The following is a 19,181-nucleotide window of genomic DNA, read 5'->3' on the forward strand; positions in this document are numbered from 1 at the left end:
CTTTGTGCTCCACAATCCCTATAGAGAGATCCGTGAACATCCAAAAGCCAAAATCCTAGTTTTAAATTCCTCACTTATCTACGAGGGTACACTGAATTTTTTTTTAAAATCTAACTTACAATTTAGGAATTATAGATGTGCAAAGTTAGCTCAACTGCCTATAAGGGTGGTTCCCCTTATGCTCCCAAATATAAATCTATTCTATGTAACAATAGAATTGTCTAGATATCGATCTTATTTAATAATCTATATTATACATAATTATGTCCATGTCACATTTTTAAGAATTGTACAAAATTAGTTCAATTAGTTCGCTAACTAATAATTTTTTGTTTGAGGTTCAAGGTTGCCAAATAGAGGTGCAAAGTCTTTGAGAAAATAAACTAAATTAGGGATACCATGAAATTTTTGCTACTCGATGCCAGAGCATAAGTTATAGAGCCTTGCACACAACAAGACTTGATCTTTGATGATGGGAGATTTGGTCTCTTATTTCTAGTTTTGTTGCTTCTCATCCTTTGTCTATTACTTCTACCTAGTTAGCTATTTAAATTTATTTCTAGAGAATTATTTTTATGTCCTCTCTCAGTCTTATGTTACTCAAATCATTTATCTAAAAGATTTATGTTTTTTTGAATATGTTCTAATAATCAAATAGTATTGTTCAACTAATGCAATTCACAAAAGATTAGAGAGGACAAGTTAAATTTCAAATGTATCATAAAACATCAATTCTAATAATATAATCAATATATTTAGTCAATCTATATTTCTATCAAAGTAATAATGAATATATAATTGACTAAGAAGAAGATTATGTTTAACTATCATTTTCTTCTTGTTTGGTCATCCGAAAAAGTATAATTTATGATACATTTACTTCATATATTCTAATACTAATTATTAATTGTCAATATATGACAATTTAGTGATAGACGTATTATTTTTAAATAGTGGAATTTCAATATTGGTCATAGTCTCATAAGGTACATAGTATAATATTGGCAAAGTTTGTATAATTTGAAAATCACAATGCCCATCATGAGTACAATAATGACACGATCATTGTTGTTCATGAATGCATTTCTTCACAAAATATATTACTTCTTTTCAATACATTAATAACATGTTATAATTTTTTCTTAAATGCATGACTTGCACGACATAGTGCTCATGTGGAACTCTTGCATATAGCTAACTATTACCATTCATAATAAATACATGATAGTTTTTTACATGCATAGACCAATCATAGTTATAATTAAATATATTTGAAATTCAACTTCTTTGGGTCCTATGACCAACCATTTTTGAACTCTATCTACATATTATAGTATGTTTATTTTATTCATAGCCACGTCAATTATCAAGTACGATAGTCCTTGAAGAGTGTACTCAAATTAAGATTATGCTTCTTTGCCATCTAGTGTACACCCTAATTATATAGTACTACCAAATAAATCTACTATTAATGTTTAACTAGTTCACATGTCTTAAATTCGTAGCCAATCCACAAGACTGAACCATTTATTCTTCATACTAATTCTAACATTTTTAAAATTCATTACATTATCAACTTGATTATAACATATTCTTAAATTATGTACACATCTTTACATAAATAGTATTTTTAAACAAAATTTAAATGAGATACAATTGTCCAAAAAAATTATAATATTAAACGTTTTCAAATATTTTCCATTTTATGATATTTTAGACTACAAAGTGAAACAATATTGATTTTGGATAATATAATTTTTGGATGCATATGTTTAAGATGATATTGTGGCTTTTTCATTATGAAGAAGTGAGACATTTTTGTCCTCTTAGTCTGGTAGTGAAAACTATTTCTACTAGTAAGGATCCTGTACTTAGGATTGTGCAAATAATTTTTAGTTATAAAAAATCTACATAACACACATGAGAAGGGGTATGCCTTTCGATTATGGTTTTTGATTTTTCTAGCACACTAACCACTAGTGTCATAGTACGTTTTAAAGAGCATGTGGATGATTATTAGTAGAAACTAATGTAGGACATTGGGCTTATAGTTAGAGAGAGTGAAACAATAGTTGAAAATTTAATTAAGAAAAGTAATAAATGATATCAATTATTTTTCATTCAAGATATCAATTGTATTTGTTCAAAGAATTTTATCGATGACATTTGAAACAATCTAAGCATAAGAATCCAAATTTTCTATAATTTGTGTGCATGCATGCACACATGCATGTGTGAGTGAGTGAGTGAACATGCACACACAAAGCATGCACACGTGTGTGTGTGTGTGTGTGTGTGTGTGTGTGTGTGTGTGTGTGTTTGTGTGTGTGTGTGTGTGTGTGTGTGAGAGAGAGAGAGAGAGAGAGAGAGAGAGAGAGAGAGAGAGAGAGATTTATATGCCAACATAATAGATGAGTTCAATCCTTGATCACATGTCAAGAAATTTTTTCACAATGTGAACATCTTATTTGATTCAAACAACAAGCTCCTTCATAGAAATATTACATCTTATTAGTTAAATTCGTTACCTCTCTATTAATTTGGATTAACAGTTTTGGCCAAAAAGTTTATTTCAATTTTAATTTGTTTCCTCTAATCTAATATAGTAATCACTTAACGCCTTTTAACACATATGCCTTTAATGGATTTGAGATACTATAGTTTATTATTAGGTCCTTATGAGGTTATAAGATACTAAACCATTTTATTGTTTCCCACTTTAGATTCTAATTAATAATCAATAATATTCACTATGTTGCCTAGCTTAATATAGTAATAATAGCAATATCATTCAAGAAAAAATATATTAAACAATAAAGAAATGATTAATAAGCAGGAGATATTTTCCACATTAACTCAAACATCATATTACTATTAGGATTGAACTATGTATTTTTAGTTAAATTACATTATCCGTTACAAAAAATTATTGTTATTTTTTAATATATTAATTACCACTTACATTTTTGTTAAAATAAATCAACACCCTTTTAAAATAAGATTATTTTGGTATCAAACCTACTATATGTTGTTATTATACATACTAGTTTTTGCAAATAATAATTTAGGAAGGTCAAATATTTTACTTAATATTAAACTAGAAAAGAGAGTTTACAAAGAGGGGTAGTTACACACACACACACACACACACACACACACACACACACACACACACACACACACACACACACACACACAACAAACAAAGGGTATTAGGAATAAATGATGATATTTTTATGTTTCATTAATCTTTAGATACAATAATATATAGTGCAAAAATCTGTGAGTTTTAAATTGATAGCTTGTTATAGATATTTTTTCATTGTTTTGTTGTTGGAGAAGTCGAAGAAGAAGAAGAAGGAGAGTCAGCTCCAAGTACCTTGTTTTTCTATTCTTGGTGCTCTATGTTTACATTTTACTATTTGGCCCATGGGCCTTTTTTTGTTAAAAATTACTAGACACTACTACACTTCTCACTTACTTGATTAACATGCTTACAATTATACCTAGCCCAATTTAAGTTCATGGGCATAAACAAAGTCTAGTAATCTGTTAGTTTTAAATTGATAGCTTTTTATAGATTTTTTTTCGTTGTTTTTTTGTTGGAGATGTCAAATAAGAAGAAGAAGGAGAGTTAGCTCTGGGTACCTCATTTTTCTCTTCTTGGTGCTCTATGTTTACATTTTATTATTGCGCCCATGGGCTTTTTTTTGTTAAAAATTATTGGACACTACTACACTTATCATTTCCTTGATTAACATACTTACAATTATACCTAGCCCAATTTAAGTTCATGACCTTATTTTTAGTATTAAGGAATGGTGTTAGTTAATCTAATGATATTGACTTACGATTTATTCTCACCCTTGTTTCATGTCTTTGTGTTAGCCCCCATTTTGTCTTCTTTTTAATATCAATATCATTTATACATTGTTATAAATGTATTACACCAACATTCCTCCCCTTAGTACATTTACCCTAGAAATAAATAAAAAATGCCCTACCTTAGAGATCCCCCCTAAAGGCTCACATAGAAGAAAACATGGTGAATGCATAATATGAATACATATTTGGGAAAAATGTTTTCTTTTTGAAGTAGTAGATTCTAAAACAAGCAAGGCTCCATCAAGTTATCTTGTCACCCTCATAAATATGTTTCTTTGAGCTATGTTATTTAATCATAAATCCTTTAATTATTCAACAATGATCCTTAAGAAATGCAATAAATCTTTATCATTGTCTAGTTACCTCGGAAGAGTATAATTACAATTCATATACTCTAAAGCTCACTTAACTACTGGTATCTCTAACTATTGTTGTCTATTAGTGTCAAACACTTAGTGATATAGAACACAAAGTTAGTTGCTCATCACTATGATCGACCTACTCTATATAGGCTGACAATATAAATAATTTTAACTAAACATGTTTATGTCGAGCTCTATAGGAATTGAGCAAGTATTCAGTCATAGAGTATTTTAAGTCTAAGATGAGTATAGTGATTACCAAGAAGTCAGAGAATATTGATACCAAGCTATAAAGAAGATGCCAAGAATAGTGGAGACTGAGTGATAATAGAAAGAATAGTGAATGCTAAGTATTAGAAATAGTTTGTGTTGAGATACACAAAATTGACATTCAACTCAGGAATGCTATAAACTTTGAGGTAAAGCATTTCAAGCTGACACTGACATGGCATTTAATATTTATGGAGGTTCTTATAGAGGCTATTACATGTTTTATGATGTGGATCCTAGATCGCTATGAGAGATGAACAACCAATTAGAGGAAAAGGGGAAGATTCTAGAAAACTCTTTAGAAATAATTAAATAGACAAATTTGAAACCCTATTTTTATGATCATTGAGAGACATAAGGTGAAAGAACAAGTTATTTGTGTAATCACATAGAGGGAGAGACCTTATGAAGCATTGAAGTAAAATAAAGATATATCAAATTAGAAGATCAGATTAGATTGAAGAGTGGATATCCAAAATCACTTTTTTAGAGAAAACTAAGGATCAGATACTGAATCAATTTTAATAGATTCAGTCTAGGATAATCCCTTAACATAGTGGTTTTAACAAACTTCTGTATATCTCTTAACACAGTCCTTACTTTATTGCAAGTGTAAAATATTCTCACAATGTAATACCTAATAGTCTTAAAAACCTTTAATAGGGTAGACCCTTCACATGGTAGATAATAAAAAATGATTAGAATTGTAACCCTAATAGGTTAACATTGTTATTGTAGTAGTGAAAATTTGTGGGTGTCATCCCCACCCTAGTTTTACCTTCACCTTGGAGGGTTTTTGGGTAACCAAATCTTGTATTTTGTGTTTCATTTCATGCATGTGATTGATATTTTAGATCTACATGTTACAAAAATTTTTATTTATATGTTATGTTATACATGCATTAGATATTAGATGGTAAATGAGTTGAATGCACTAAGGTTATGTTGAAAGATAAAAGTTTTATAAATCCTAATTCACACACCCCCCACCACCCCCCCCCAGTATCTTAGTTTCCCAATTAAGACTTCCAAATATTGGTATTAGAGCAAAGGTTCTCTTGGAAAAGTGTTTTTTTAAAGTCATTTAGAGAAAATTGGCATTTTAAAGTGATTTAGAATAAGTTTGATTGAATGAAGATTTGAGTATTGCCAAGTTAGAGAAGAAGTTTCAAATCTTCAAACCCTAACAAAGAAAAGTGTTAATTTCATCTTCCGCAAGAAAGAGCCAAGGATTAGAGGTAAATAACATTCAATTGGTGATGAGTGATGCTTATTGTCCACCTAAATTTCTTGTTATTCTTGAGATTACAATGAAAGGGGACTCAATGGGTGCATTATCATCAATACCACCAAAGTCATTATGATTCATGATGTACAAAGTTGCTACATGTGCACAATTTGAGAGTTTGGTGAATATGAGATCCATGGATCATATGATAAATTACATGACAAAGGTATTTTGAAGGATGAATTCAAAATTGTTGAGAGGAAAGGGTTAACTCATGCTCAAGATTTTCAAAGGAACTTTAAGATTGAATCAATCAAGGTTGTATTGAGAAAGATCCCTAATATGAAGTTATGGATATACAATGAACCCATTGAGATAATAGAGAAGATGATTCACAAGGTTACAATGTATCATACTTTAGACAAGAAAAAGACCATGCAATTTCTGAGTCAAGAATAAAATGGGGCAAGGACAATGGCTAAGTAAAATGGTTCAAGGGATGTCCATCTCTACAATTACAAATCCAATGATTGATTTTCTAGTGAGAATAATATCTCATGAATTCTAACAATCAAGTAGATTGACCAATGTGCCATGTATGATAGTTGACTAGCATGGAGAGTTGTCATGAAGGATCATGAATATGATCTTGCCAAGTTACAAAAATTACAATTGGCAGAAAACCTTAAATCCATCAGGAAGGCGAAGAATTATACATGTAAGTTTGGATCACTTATTATGTGTATTGTATTTTATGTGTAGAATTATTTTCTTGGTATTGACAATATTTTTTGGGAGAAAGGAAAGCCTATAACAAGACAAATCAATGAGCATATAACTTAGTTAGGAGAAAATTTTGAGAATGCTATGTACATCTATTTTGAAGAGCTCAAATAGAGAATGAGAAAGAGAATGAGGATAGTAGAAGAGTTAGTAATGAAATACTACTGTGATGTATACTTTTTAGTGGATATAGATAATACATTTGTACATGCAGTAAATCCTAGGAAAGCATGGCTAAAAGCATTTGACCATGAAATTGATAGTGACATTGTGAGTGAAAATATTATTGCACTATTTAAAGAGGAAATTGATATAGAAGAAAAACCTTTTGACAAGTATGAAGAAGCCAAGGAAAAAATTACTATTGATATCAAAATAGATTCTCAAGAGAAGAAAATAAAGAAAATGATTAAAGACCTAGAGGTGAAACTAGGCACCAAAGGCAAAGGAAAAGAACCTTTGCAACTCACACAAGGTACAAGTGAAGAGGAAATATAGTGGTGATGATGAAGAGGAAGAAGGAGAAGGAGATTAGGGTACAACCCTAGTTGTGGTTACTCTACCTACAAAGAAGGCTAGGTTTGTAAAAATTGAAGCAAGGAAGGTTGAAAGAAGTTAGCAGTGGCACCCCTCTCTCCTCAACCATTGACTAAATCAAAGTTTAGGGTAGAAGTAGTGAGTGTTGAGCCATCAACAAAGAAATGAGTAATAAAGACTACTAACAAAAGTGGCTCAAGTGCAAAGAAGAAGAAAACACAATCCCCTAAGAGAAAAACAACATGAATAAGATTGGTTAAGAAGAAAGAAACTAAAGAGGAAGATGCAAAGAGAATAGAATCATATAAACCCATACATTACCAAGTCACTATTTCTAAAAGAATAAAGACTATTTTAATGAGGTATATGTAAAAATTCTAAGCTTTGTAGGCCTATCAAGTTTTAGATTTGTAAAATATGATACATTGAATAATGAGGACAAATCAAAAGTAGAAGAACCAATGGTAGATATGATGGCAAATGATAAATTGGATGCTAATGAATTGGAGAAAAATATTCCAATTTTTTTATAGAAAAGGGAAGATAAAAGATGGCAATAGGCATCCATAGTAGAGAAAGACATAAAAGAAGGCACATTAGCCAAGATTATATCTTATTTGTTAAAAGAATAGAAGGTAACATTTTTGGAGAAGTATAGGAACATATTTGGTGCTAAATTTGGAATTTTCATGATTCTTCATAATAAAATTGAAGTTTTTGAGAAAAATGAGTTACTATGGAAGAGCATTTTTGGTCTTGTCACTAAAGAAGTGGCACATGAGAAATAGTTTGAGATAGTGACCATCCAAGATGATCAAATTCATGAAGTGAGTTGAGGTATGTGTTGTCACTTAGGTTTGCACCCTTGTCCAAGGCCTATGCGTGAAGACAACCTAGTGAAACAACCTCCAAGCTATGGGACTTGAACTGCAAGGTTGAGTCTCTGGAGAAGGCCAACTTCCTCTTACTGTCAGGGCGCACCTATCTACTCTCAGAAGAAAAAGGGAGAAAGAGAGCACCAAAGAAAATCTACCTAGTCTAATCTAAGGCGGTGATGCAGCAAAACAGAGTGTTAAGACTCATTCCTGCCCATATATGCACTTACAGAACTAGGGTAACATCCAAAAGTCATACATGTCCAGACATATATCGATCAATAATCACATACAGATCAGAAAACCAACTGAATGACACCAGGAAAAGAAGATTTCACTTGTATATTATCCAATAGGCCAAAGATAGATACAGTATGTGGACCACTAATCTCAATAATGTATCAATGAGAGGAAAAATGAAGCACATACACATTGACCACTGAAAAGAATGGCACAGGATGCTATGTAGCTCAGAGACACAGGGATTCTACACTGCAGGTCTGCAAACAGTAGCAGAGAAAATCAGGAAGAATCGACCCTAAGAACAAGTCACCAAATTGCCTTTATAGATTAGGCATAACTGAAGATCTCTGCATTACATTCACTTCTCACTTACTGGCATTAACTTTCCATCCTGAGAATCCAATCAAAGATCTGATTGAACATGGCTTGCATACCAAGAAATTTTATATCCCTCTGAGAAAGAGCTTGGAGAAGATAGGAACGGTGCCACAACATTCCCTGACATGGTAGGTGGATCAACTAGATAGATGGAGTGTCCCTCTGCACCTGATATTCATTCTGAGTTGGTGGAAATTGATTATGAAATTAGATCCACGGCAAAAAAAAAATGATTTCTATCCTTTCTTGTTCACAAAACAGCAGGGTAAAAAAAATCAACAGGTCCACATGCTAACTGGGCCATGTGGGGCAATCACTTTCCTCCCCTTTGCCACCCTGGCAGTCCTCTTCACGGGCTGACCGCACCTTTATGTTTGACTGGGTGCTATGTCGCTATGGGCGCCATGCCCTAAAATTCCTAATTGCGACATAGTGCCCAACAGTTATCTCTATCCGTGGTGGTACCAAACTGTGACCGTGATGCCCCAACCTGACTGTATCATTGACTTGGCAACTTAATTGTCAATCATAACTATGATGTTAACTACGCATCCCCCCTGGGCCCCAAGGACACATGGTAGAAAGGCTCCAACTCGCTATGGAAAACCTCGCGCAACTTCCCCATAGCGTGATGGCGCTTGCCCCTGATCTCTGCAGATCTGACAACTCAAAACTCAACCCCTGACTGCGCTAGCCACATTGAAGATCTAGTGCCACCTCATGTATGCATTTTGATTCAGCACACATAGCTGTCCCTGATTCACCATAAAACTAATCGCCGTCAATACACCTTTTCGACGCTGCAGTCTGCCCGTCGTGAGACTTTCGACCTGCCGCAAACTTTTCAATCTGCGACCAGGCCCATTCCACTTGGCACCGCCTCAGCGATGCATCCTGGCGAGACTTGACCCTACCGACACGTGGCGAAAGGGAGCCAACTCGCTATGCAAAAAATGTTGCATCTTCGCCATGGCGAGATGGCGCCTGCCACCAATCCATTTCCAATCTCAGGATCACAAAAAACTTGACCTCCCACGACCCACCTTCCTTATTAAATTGTCGGGCCCGCTGGCACGTGGTGTCTCCTTGTTGTTTTGTTGGCTACTTGAATCTAACTGCGCCAGCAGCATGAAATGTGGTCCCACCAAGACACGTGGCGCACAGGCGCTATGTCACCGACGTTAACTCTCGGGCAAGTCTCGATAGCGAGACAGCGCAAGTCGTAGATCCCTGCGGATTCGACGATTGTGAAGACTCGCCATTTCTTCTGGAACTATTGGGCTCGCTGTATGCTGTGCACTGACTCATACACGTGGCACTTCCTTGTTTGGTTTGACAAAACGTCAGCTGGCAACCCAAGACCTGATCCGCAGAGAGACCACGTATCAGCTAGGCGCCATGTCGCTATGCGAAAATCGAGGCCAAATTCCCATAGCGCCATAGCGCCCACTGACAGCGTGCCTTGAGATCTACGTGTGTCCCCATCTATTTTGCCACGTCGACTGCACATGCACAGTACCTGTTGGGACCCGTCCGTCTGATCATTTCTTGCCATGGTGAACTTTTTGCTTGGGCGCTATGTCGCTATTAGAAAACGTATGGGTTTTTCGTTGGTGCCATAGCGCCTCGTCGTGTTTCTGAAACCTCTGGGCCGTGAACCTGTCTTCCCGCCACCACGAAACCTCTGACCTTTCGTACTCTGCGACGTGCGACCGAACCCATCCCACTCATTTCCATATTCGTAACTACATCACACCTTGGACGACACCTAGCGATCCTTGGTGAGACCTGGTCCTGTCGATGCCACATGGTGGATGGTCGCCATGTCGCTATGATAAAATCCGCACATCTTCGCCATAGCGAGATGGCGCCATCTGTTGATGCGATCAAATTCGACGATCGTGAGGACTCGTCGTACCTCGTGCTTTTGCCCTCCATGTCGATACACCTGGCATATGTGGCAGTCCTTCATTGGCCTGACGTAGCACCATTCTGGCAAAATCCATAACACTTGGCCCCAGTGACCTTGGACGTGGTACTAAGGCGCTATGTCACTATGGGAAAATCGAGGCAACCTTCCCATAGCGAGATAGCGCCCAACTACCATCTTACCCTTTGATGCGAACGTGGCATATTTTGAAATGCCACAGTGGTAGATGAGGTACCACCCTGACCAATCACGAGGCCATAATGTTAGATAGCTCATCCCACCTGTGCCGTCCTACGGTCCCACCAAGCCTAAGAGTCCATCATGGTCTGTTTTCTGTTTGGGCGCTATGTCGCCAATGGAAAACTCGTGAGTTTTTCGATGGCACCATGGCGCCCCACCAGCATTTCTAAACTTTTCGGCTGCCTGACCTCTTCCCGCCGCAAAACTGGCCTATCATAGACTTGCTTGCCGTCACACCTCCCGGCCGGCCGCTATGTTGCCTTCGGCGATAAGGACCCATTTCCCATTAGCGACATGGCGTCCTCCGGTGATACACATCATCTTCTGGCCCGTTGTCTTAACAATGGTCTTTGTCTCGCAGACCCACCATGCCACGCGTCATAAGGGCGCCATGTTGCTATGGAGAATTGCGTTGGAAATCTCGTTAGCGACATAGCGCCTAACCATTGATTTGCGCAGATCGGACGATGGGGAACATGTGGGTAAGAGAAAATAGACCTAGGGGACTTAAGAAATATTGCAAGGTTTGAAATATTTAATTTTTTCTTATTCCCTAGGTGATTTGAATATTATTTGAACTGGAGGGAGGGACCGTTGGGAGGGCAAGCACTTCAAAATTTGAAATGTGGCGGGGGGGCAAGATCTGGTAACATTCTGGCGACTCACAGGGGATGCAAGCCTGCTATGCATCAGACCAGTGGCCTTATGTATCCATTGGGCTATGGAGTCAAAAAATGGGTCTGGTGAACTGTAAAACCCTAACCACTGCCTGTGAGAGGTTAAAACATGAAACCCTGCAACTGGAGCCAAAAAACAAAAACTTCCTCCTCTACAACCTCAAAACTTCGAAACCTGGCTACTCACAGAGAGAAACCCGTGCACATGCACTTCTTGGAAAGCAGGAACAACAGAAAGAAACTAAACTATTTATGTAAATGGATTCCCAAATTTTCAGAAATAGGGCTTTAGATAGATCCCATTGACTGGAATGGGCAGACTTTCACCATTTGGCCTGCTTAGCTGGAACGCATTGGCCTATTTGCAGCTGGAGATCAGATAAGGGCCACTCCATAGTGGATCAAATTTGGAGTGCCTTCCTGGTTTTGCTCTGTCTGAATCCCACTTGAGAACCAAATCCCCTTCTCTGAAGATTTTGGCCCTTGCCTTCTTGTCAAAGCTCCTTTTCATCTGCTGTTGATGTATCTCTAGAGTTTGCATAGCTTTGCTTCTCTTTTCTTCCAGTTCAATTAGTTCTGCCATTCTTACTGACATGGCATCATCTTCAATTAGTTCCTGCTGATGAGCCAACTCCAAGGATGGGAATTCCAATGAGATTGGGAGTCTGGCCTCCCTACCATATACCAGCACAAAAGGTGAATTCCCAATAGATCTCTTGGGTGTTATCCTATCAGCCCACAGAGTAGCCCTTAATTTTTCATGCCAGACCCTTTGATTGTCTTCTATTGTTCTCTTTATGATTCTGATCAGATTGTTATTGGAGGATTCAACCAAACCATTACCCTGCGGGTAGTAATTTGATGATGTGCTCAGATAGATATTGTGACTCATTGTCCATGCACAAATCTAGGTTCCAACAAAAGATTTGGCATTATCTGAGATGATAGTAGAAGGAGCTCCAAACCTAGATACAATTCCATCAAGGAATTCAACAACTGATGGCTCTGTAGCATCCTTCAAGGCAACTGCCTCTGTCCACCTAGTGAAATAATCGGTAGCAGCTAAGATCCATTTATGACCTGCGCTAGATGGAGGATTAATGGGGCCTATGAAATCCAACCCCCACTGGGTGAAGGGCTGATCCACCTGAATGGGGTGAAGAGGGAGAGCTGCAAGTCTCTGTTTGCCTGAGAAGAAAGCGCACTTCTCACATTTTCTCACATACCTATGACAATCATGAAACAAGGATGGCCAGTAATAACCAGCCCTCGTGATCTTTATGGTAGTTGTTCTCGCAGAGAAGTGGCCACCATCAGGGCCATCATGGAGTTCTTTAATCATCCTTTCAGCCTGATCCTCTTCAACACATCTCAACAGGGTCCCATTAAAATCCCTCCTGAATAGGATATCATCAATCACAACATAGGGAATGGATTGTAGTCTATATTGTCTTCTTTTATCTCTGTCCAATCCCTGAGGGTATCCATTCCCTGATAAAAAGTTCCTCATGTCATCCATCCAGCTCCTTGGGGCATTCACATTTCTTTCCTCCTGCTGCTCTGCAATTACCATAGCAACTTCTTCATCTAAATCCTGACTTGATAACATTTCTTTGCATAATCCTCTCCCTCTTACCAATTTGGTAATCTAAATTTCAACATCATATTCCATTACCCTAGTGATCCATCCAGCTCTCTTCTCACTGATATCTTTGTTTAACAGGAAGTCTTTTACACTTGCATGGGGCACTAACAAATGGATCCTATTATGGGATAAGAGGTGTCTGAATTTCTTCAAGGCTCTAATGACTGCAAGGGCTTGCTTCTCAACAAAACTATACTTATCTTCATATTCCTTGAGCCCTTCACTAAAGAAGGCTATGGGCTGCTCCTCATTCTTGTCATTTGTCTGAATCAAGACAGCAGAAACACTTGACTCACCACCTAAAGTGTAGAGGATGAAGTCTTTCTCAAAATTTGGGTTCATGAGAGTGGGGACCGAGGCTATGGCTGCCTTAATTTCTTCAAAACTCTCCTTCCCCTCCTTGGTCCATGAGAAGACCATATCTTTCTTAAGCATGGCTGTGAGGGGTTTCACCATGATGGCAAGATTAGGAATAAACCTTCTTACAAAATTTATCCTACCAAGGAAACTTTGCAGCCCCTTCTTGTGTTTAGGGAGAGGAAGGGCAAGTATTGCTTTTTTTCTTTCTGGATTAATGGTCAATCCATCCTTAGATACAATGTGTCCCAATAGTTTTCCTTGGCTTGTAGCAAAGACACACTTGGCTGGGTTAAGAGAAACCCCAAACTCTCTACATCTTAGAAATACTTGTTTCAAATGATCAAGATGATTTTCTACATTCTTGGAATACACAATTATATCATCAAGGTATACTAAGACAAACTTGTCAATTAATCTTTTGAAAGCTACCTCCATTTCCTTTTGGAATGTGGCATATGCATTTGTTAATCCAAATGGCATTTTGCAATAAGCATAGGTGCCCCATTTAGTAGTAAATGCTATCTTGTATCTATCAGACTCTTTAACCAGCACTTGGTTATAACCAGAAAACCCATCAAGAAAAGAGAATCTCCTTGACCCACTGACCTTGGACAGAATTTGCTCCATAGAAGGAAGAGGATGGTGATCCTTAAGGGAAGCCTGATTAAGATCCCTAAAGTCCACACACAATCTAATTTCTCCATTCTTCTTCCTCACAGGGACAAGGTTAGCCACCCATGATGAGTGTTTAATAGGAAAAACTATGTTAGCTTCAATCAACTTGGATAGCTTTTTCCTCATCAAAGGTTCAATCTTGGGATTCACTAGCCTCTGCTTTTGTCTTACTGGTTTGACCCTATCAACCAAATCTATGGTATGCTGAAACAAACTAGGGTCGAAACCTTTTAAGTCATCATATGTCCAAGCAAATACATCACTAAATTTTTGACATAGATGAATGAAATTTTCTTGCTCAGCTTCAGAGCATACCTTCCCCATGTTAAGAGATTTTCCATCAGCAATAGTAACTAGAGCATGATCATCCTTTTCTGTAGCTAGATTTATTCCTTTGCCCCTTGTCTGATCATCAGGATTAAAGACACTCTCCAAGGTGATGAGACCCTTGGGCATCTTGTTGGAACTAAGGTGAATGATCTGATCACCATACTGATCTTGTAATCTTGACTGATTTCTTTCTGAAAATTCTGCTTCATTCTGCAAGAAACTCACAATTTGCTCATCAGACTCAAACACCTACCAATGAGTATTATTATCAGGAACAGCAGGCCTTACTACCACCCTTATTTGTTGCTTCCTCTCTTCCTCAAGATTCCCTGGCACATCATAAGATGCACCCACTGCTGCAAGTCTATCAGCATATTTGTTTTCTTTCCTAGGAATGCTTTGGATATTAAATGCTTGGAAACCCTCAAGCAAATCCCAAACTCTGTGTTTGTAAGACTTGAGTAGGCCATTTTTGGTGATATTCTGATTTCTCACTTGGTTCACTACCAACTCACTGTCTCCATATACTTTCAAGGCTTGAATTCCCCTCTTTTGGGCAAGTAGGAGACCTTGGATCAAGGATTCATACTCGGCCACATTATTGGTACAACTGAATTGGAGACTAAAAGAGAAGTAGTATCTTATTTGTGTAGGAGAGATCAACATAACACTGGCCCCTGCTCCATTTCTATTCCTTGAGCCATCAAAGTACATATTCCATATTCCACTCATGTCATCATTAGCTCCAACAAGATCAGGAACTTGAGCCTCCTTCTCTATTATGCAATATGTACTAAGGCCTGTCTCAAGAGTTTCCGACATAGGCTCAAACTGACATGTATTTTCCCACTCATCCAAGAAGAAATCAAGAATCTCTACTATGGAGGTGGCAGGCTCATTTACTATGTCATTTTCATCCATCTCCAAAATAGGGCAATTCATATTGATGAAGTTGGGAGTGTAGGGTTCAGTGTGATGAAGGGCTTGAGGTTCTGCTCTTATTGAAGCATTGGCCCCATATCTGGTCTTAAATGACATATAAGACCAATCAACAGATATGAATCCACCAATTTGAGCAGTGAAGTCTCTTGAAAGACAGATGGTGAAATAGGGCTTGACCTCAGCAACAGATATGTCTTGAATCACAGTACAACCAGGGCATGCATGTAGGGTCATTTCCACACTTCTAAGGATGCCTACGGTTTTGACAGTACTCCCATCTAGTTGTAACACATCCCTAACAATGGGCTCATATTTCATCCCTAAAGCATCAGCAACACACCTAGGCATTACTGAGCTACTAGCCCCCAAATCTATCATGCAATTATGGACTAATTTGCTCCCTATAATCAGAGAAACATAAAATGGAGGAGGTCTAACCTTTTTACTTGTCTCCACATCTCCTGTTGGTTGTACTAAACTAGTGGCACTCTCCACGGTAGATGACTGATCCTTGGGTTCAATCCTTCCCAATTCTTGCTGCAGCATCTTCCTCTGCATTGGTATGGTAGCAACAGCATCCCACATGGAAATGTTTACATTGGTCTTCTTCATTTTCTCTACCACACTCAATGGTGCGTTAGGAATTTTGGTAGAAACTTTGGGAGCTGCACTCATGAGAGGTTGAGATGGAGTAACATAGGGATCACTTGCATTCTCCTCTCTCGGACCTTTCCTTTGCTGTTGTGAAGTGTTTTTTTTCTCATTTTCTGTCTGTGTGTTAGGCGTAACACTTGAAGTTGAGGCCTTCTTAGGAGAAGGAGGAGCAGCATGTTCCATAGCTCTCTTCTTACTTCTTGTGTTATGAGCAACGAAATCCTGGTTTACATTACAATGCTCCTCCATCTGGTGATTCATGAAAGAGCAATTGCCTTGCCTTTGGATATATGAGGCCTCCTTGGGATGATCTTCCTTGTGTGATTGCTTTACTGTAGGCTCCTGGACAGTTAAGGCCAAATAAGATTCTGCCTTCTGACACATGCGAAAGGTATAAGAATAGTTGCAAGAAGGACAAAAATCTTGATCTTGGGCAAAGTTATTTTGAGGGACTATAGCTCTGTTCTGATTTGAGCTTGAAGCAGAAGCATGACTATTCTGTCTATTCTGATCGAAAGAGCTATTCCACTGATTAGGAGGCCTACCACCACTTGGAGCCTGATATTGTAATTGGGGAGGCTTGCCACTTTGGGCTTGCTGCCTTTCTAAGGCCACCACCTTGTTACTCATCTTTTGTATTAGAGAAAAACTATCCTCTAATCTCTTCCCTTGGTCCTTCAACTCCCTCCCCTGCTCTTGTAATTTTTTATCCAGGGTCTTCTCTCTTTTATCTGTGTTCAGCACTAGACCTTGGAGCATTTCCTTGAGTTCATCTATTCCATTTGAGGATGTGGAAGCTTGGGGAACTGGAGTAAGGGCTTGTGACGTAGAAATTGTAGGAAGGGGGGCTATTGCTGGTTGGTGGTTGGGGACATCCGGAAAGAAGGGCATAGGAGGTCTTGGAGCCAACTTTCCACCTTGTATTAGGATATTCTCAGCTTTTATAGCTGTCTCATAAGCATTTGGTAATGTATCTCCTCCCATAGTTTGGATAGTAGTGGCAATGTCACTGTTGAAAGCTCTAAGGTAATGCAAGAAAGCATTAACAGGGGTAGGTTTTACTATAGTAGGTATTCTATCCCATGTCTTTTGGAATCTGTAGTTAAAATCAGTCATACATTCATGGGGGGCTCTTTTTATTGTAGTCAGTTGCTCTAATAGTGACAAATGGTCACTCTTATCCTCAAAATGTTTGCATAATCCTGCTCCTAGTCCATCCCAATCAGTTATGGAACCACGAGCTAAGCCTCTATACCACTGTAATGCTTTTCCTTTTAAAGATGAGGCTAAAAGTCTGACAGCAACATCATCTTCTGTAATACCATGAATATTGCAGACATTCGCTACCTCTTGGATATGCTCTAAAGGGGAAATAGAAGTTTCACCAGTAAAATCAGGTATACTTTTTAGTGTAGATACTGGTATATCATGTCTTTGGGCTAACAATAGAGGGCTTCCACCATTAAAGGTGGCAAAAGCATGAACTCTTGGCTATGCCATATAAACAAGTGTTCTATTGATGAGCGTTGATGGCAATCTAGGTTGAGTTCGAACAGTAGGGGGAGTAGATAGAGATCTTACAAGTATATCAACTGTTATTCTACCCCTAACTGGTGATAGTGAAGTTCTACTCCTTCTTCTCCTAGGATTTGAAAGAGAAAGCTCTTGATATTGAAATTTACCTCTAGAAGACACCCTTGTTTTAGTCCTGTGCATGAATCACTGCAAACTTGGTCTGGAACCAGACTTTTTGATGTTCAGAGTCGCCAAGTACTTGAAGAATTAGCCTCTTGAAGGCTTGAATACTGAAGCTAGCACTACTTCTTCAGTGTTGATCCCTGGAATTCTCTCTTCTTAACACCAGTAGACCTTAAATCTTCTGATATGAGTCCAACTGGGCGTGCCAAAAACTATTCACTTAGGTTTGCACCCTTGTCCAAGGCCTATGCACGAAGACAACCTAGTGAAACATGGAAACAACCTCCAAGCTGTGGGACTTGAACTGCGAGGTTGAGTCTCCAGAGAAGGCTAGCTTCCTCTTACTGTCAGGGCGCACCTATCTACTCTCAGAAGTAAAAGGGAGAAAGAGAGCACCAAAGCAAATCTACCTAGTCTAATCTAAGGTGGTGATGCACCAAAATAGAGTGTTCAGACTCATTCCTGCCCATATATGCACTTACAGAACTAGGGTAACATCCAAAAGTCATACACGTCTAGACTTATATTGATCAATAATCACATACAGATCAGAAAACTAACTGAATGACACCAGGAAAAGAAGATTTCACTTGTCTATTATCTAATAGGCCAAAGATAGATACAGTATGTGGACCACTAATCTCAATAATGTATCAATGAGAGGCAAAATGAAGCACATACACATTGACCACTGAAAAGAATGACACAGGATGCTATGTAGCTCAGAGACACAGGGATTCTACACTGCAGGTCTGCAAGCAGTAGTAGAGAAAATTAGGAAGAATCGACCCTAAGAACAAGTCACCAAATTGCCTTTATAGATTAGGCATAACTTAAGATCTCTACATTACATTCACTTCTCACCTACTGGCATTAACTTTCCATCCTGAGAATCCAATCAAAGATCTGATTGAACATGGCCTGCATACCAAGAAATTTGATATCCCTCTGAGAAAGAGCCTAGAGAAGACAGGAATGGCGCCACAACATTCCCTGACATGGTAGGTGGATCAACTTGATAGATGGAGTGTCCCTTTGCACCTGATATTCATTCTGAGTGGGTGGCAATTGATTATGAAATCAGATCCATGACAACAAAAAAAAATGATTTCTATCCTTTCTGGTTCATGAAACAGCAGGGTAAAAAAAACAACCAGATCCACATGCTAACTGGGCCACGTGGGGCAATCACTTTCCTCCCCTTTGCCACCCTGGCAGTCCTCTTCACGCGCTGACTGCACCTTTATGTTTGACTGGGCACTATGTCGCTATGGGCGCCATGCCCTGAAATTCCTAATAGCGACATAGTGCCCAACAGTTATCTCTATCTATGGTGGTACCAAACTGTGATCGTGATGCCCCAACCTGACTGTATCATTGACTTGGCAACTTAACTATCAATCATAACTAAGATGTTAACTGCGCATCCCCCCTGGGCCCCAAGGACACATGGCAGGAAGGCTCCAACT

Source organism: Cupressus sempervirens, chromosome 10, assembly GCF_028749045.1.
Source record: "Cupressus sempervirens isolate cs-2001-9-10 chromosome 10, ASM2874904v1, whole genome shotgun sequence".
Classification (NCBI taxonomy): domain Eukaryota; kingdom Viridiplantae; phylum Streptophyta; class Pinopsida; order Cupressales; family Cupressaceae; genus Cupressus; species Cupressus sempervirens.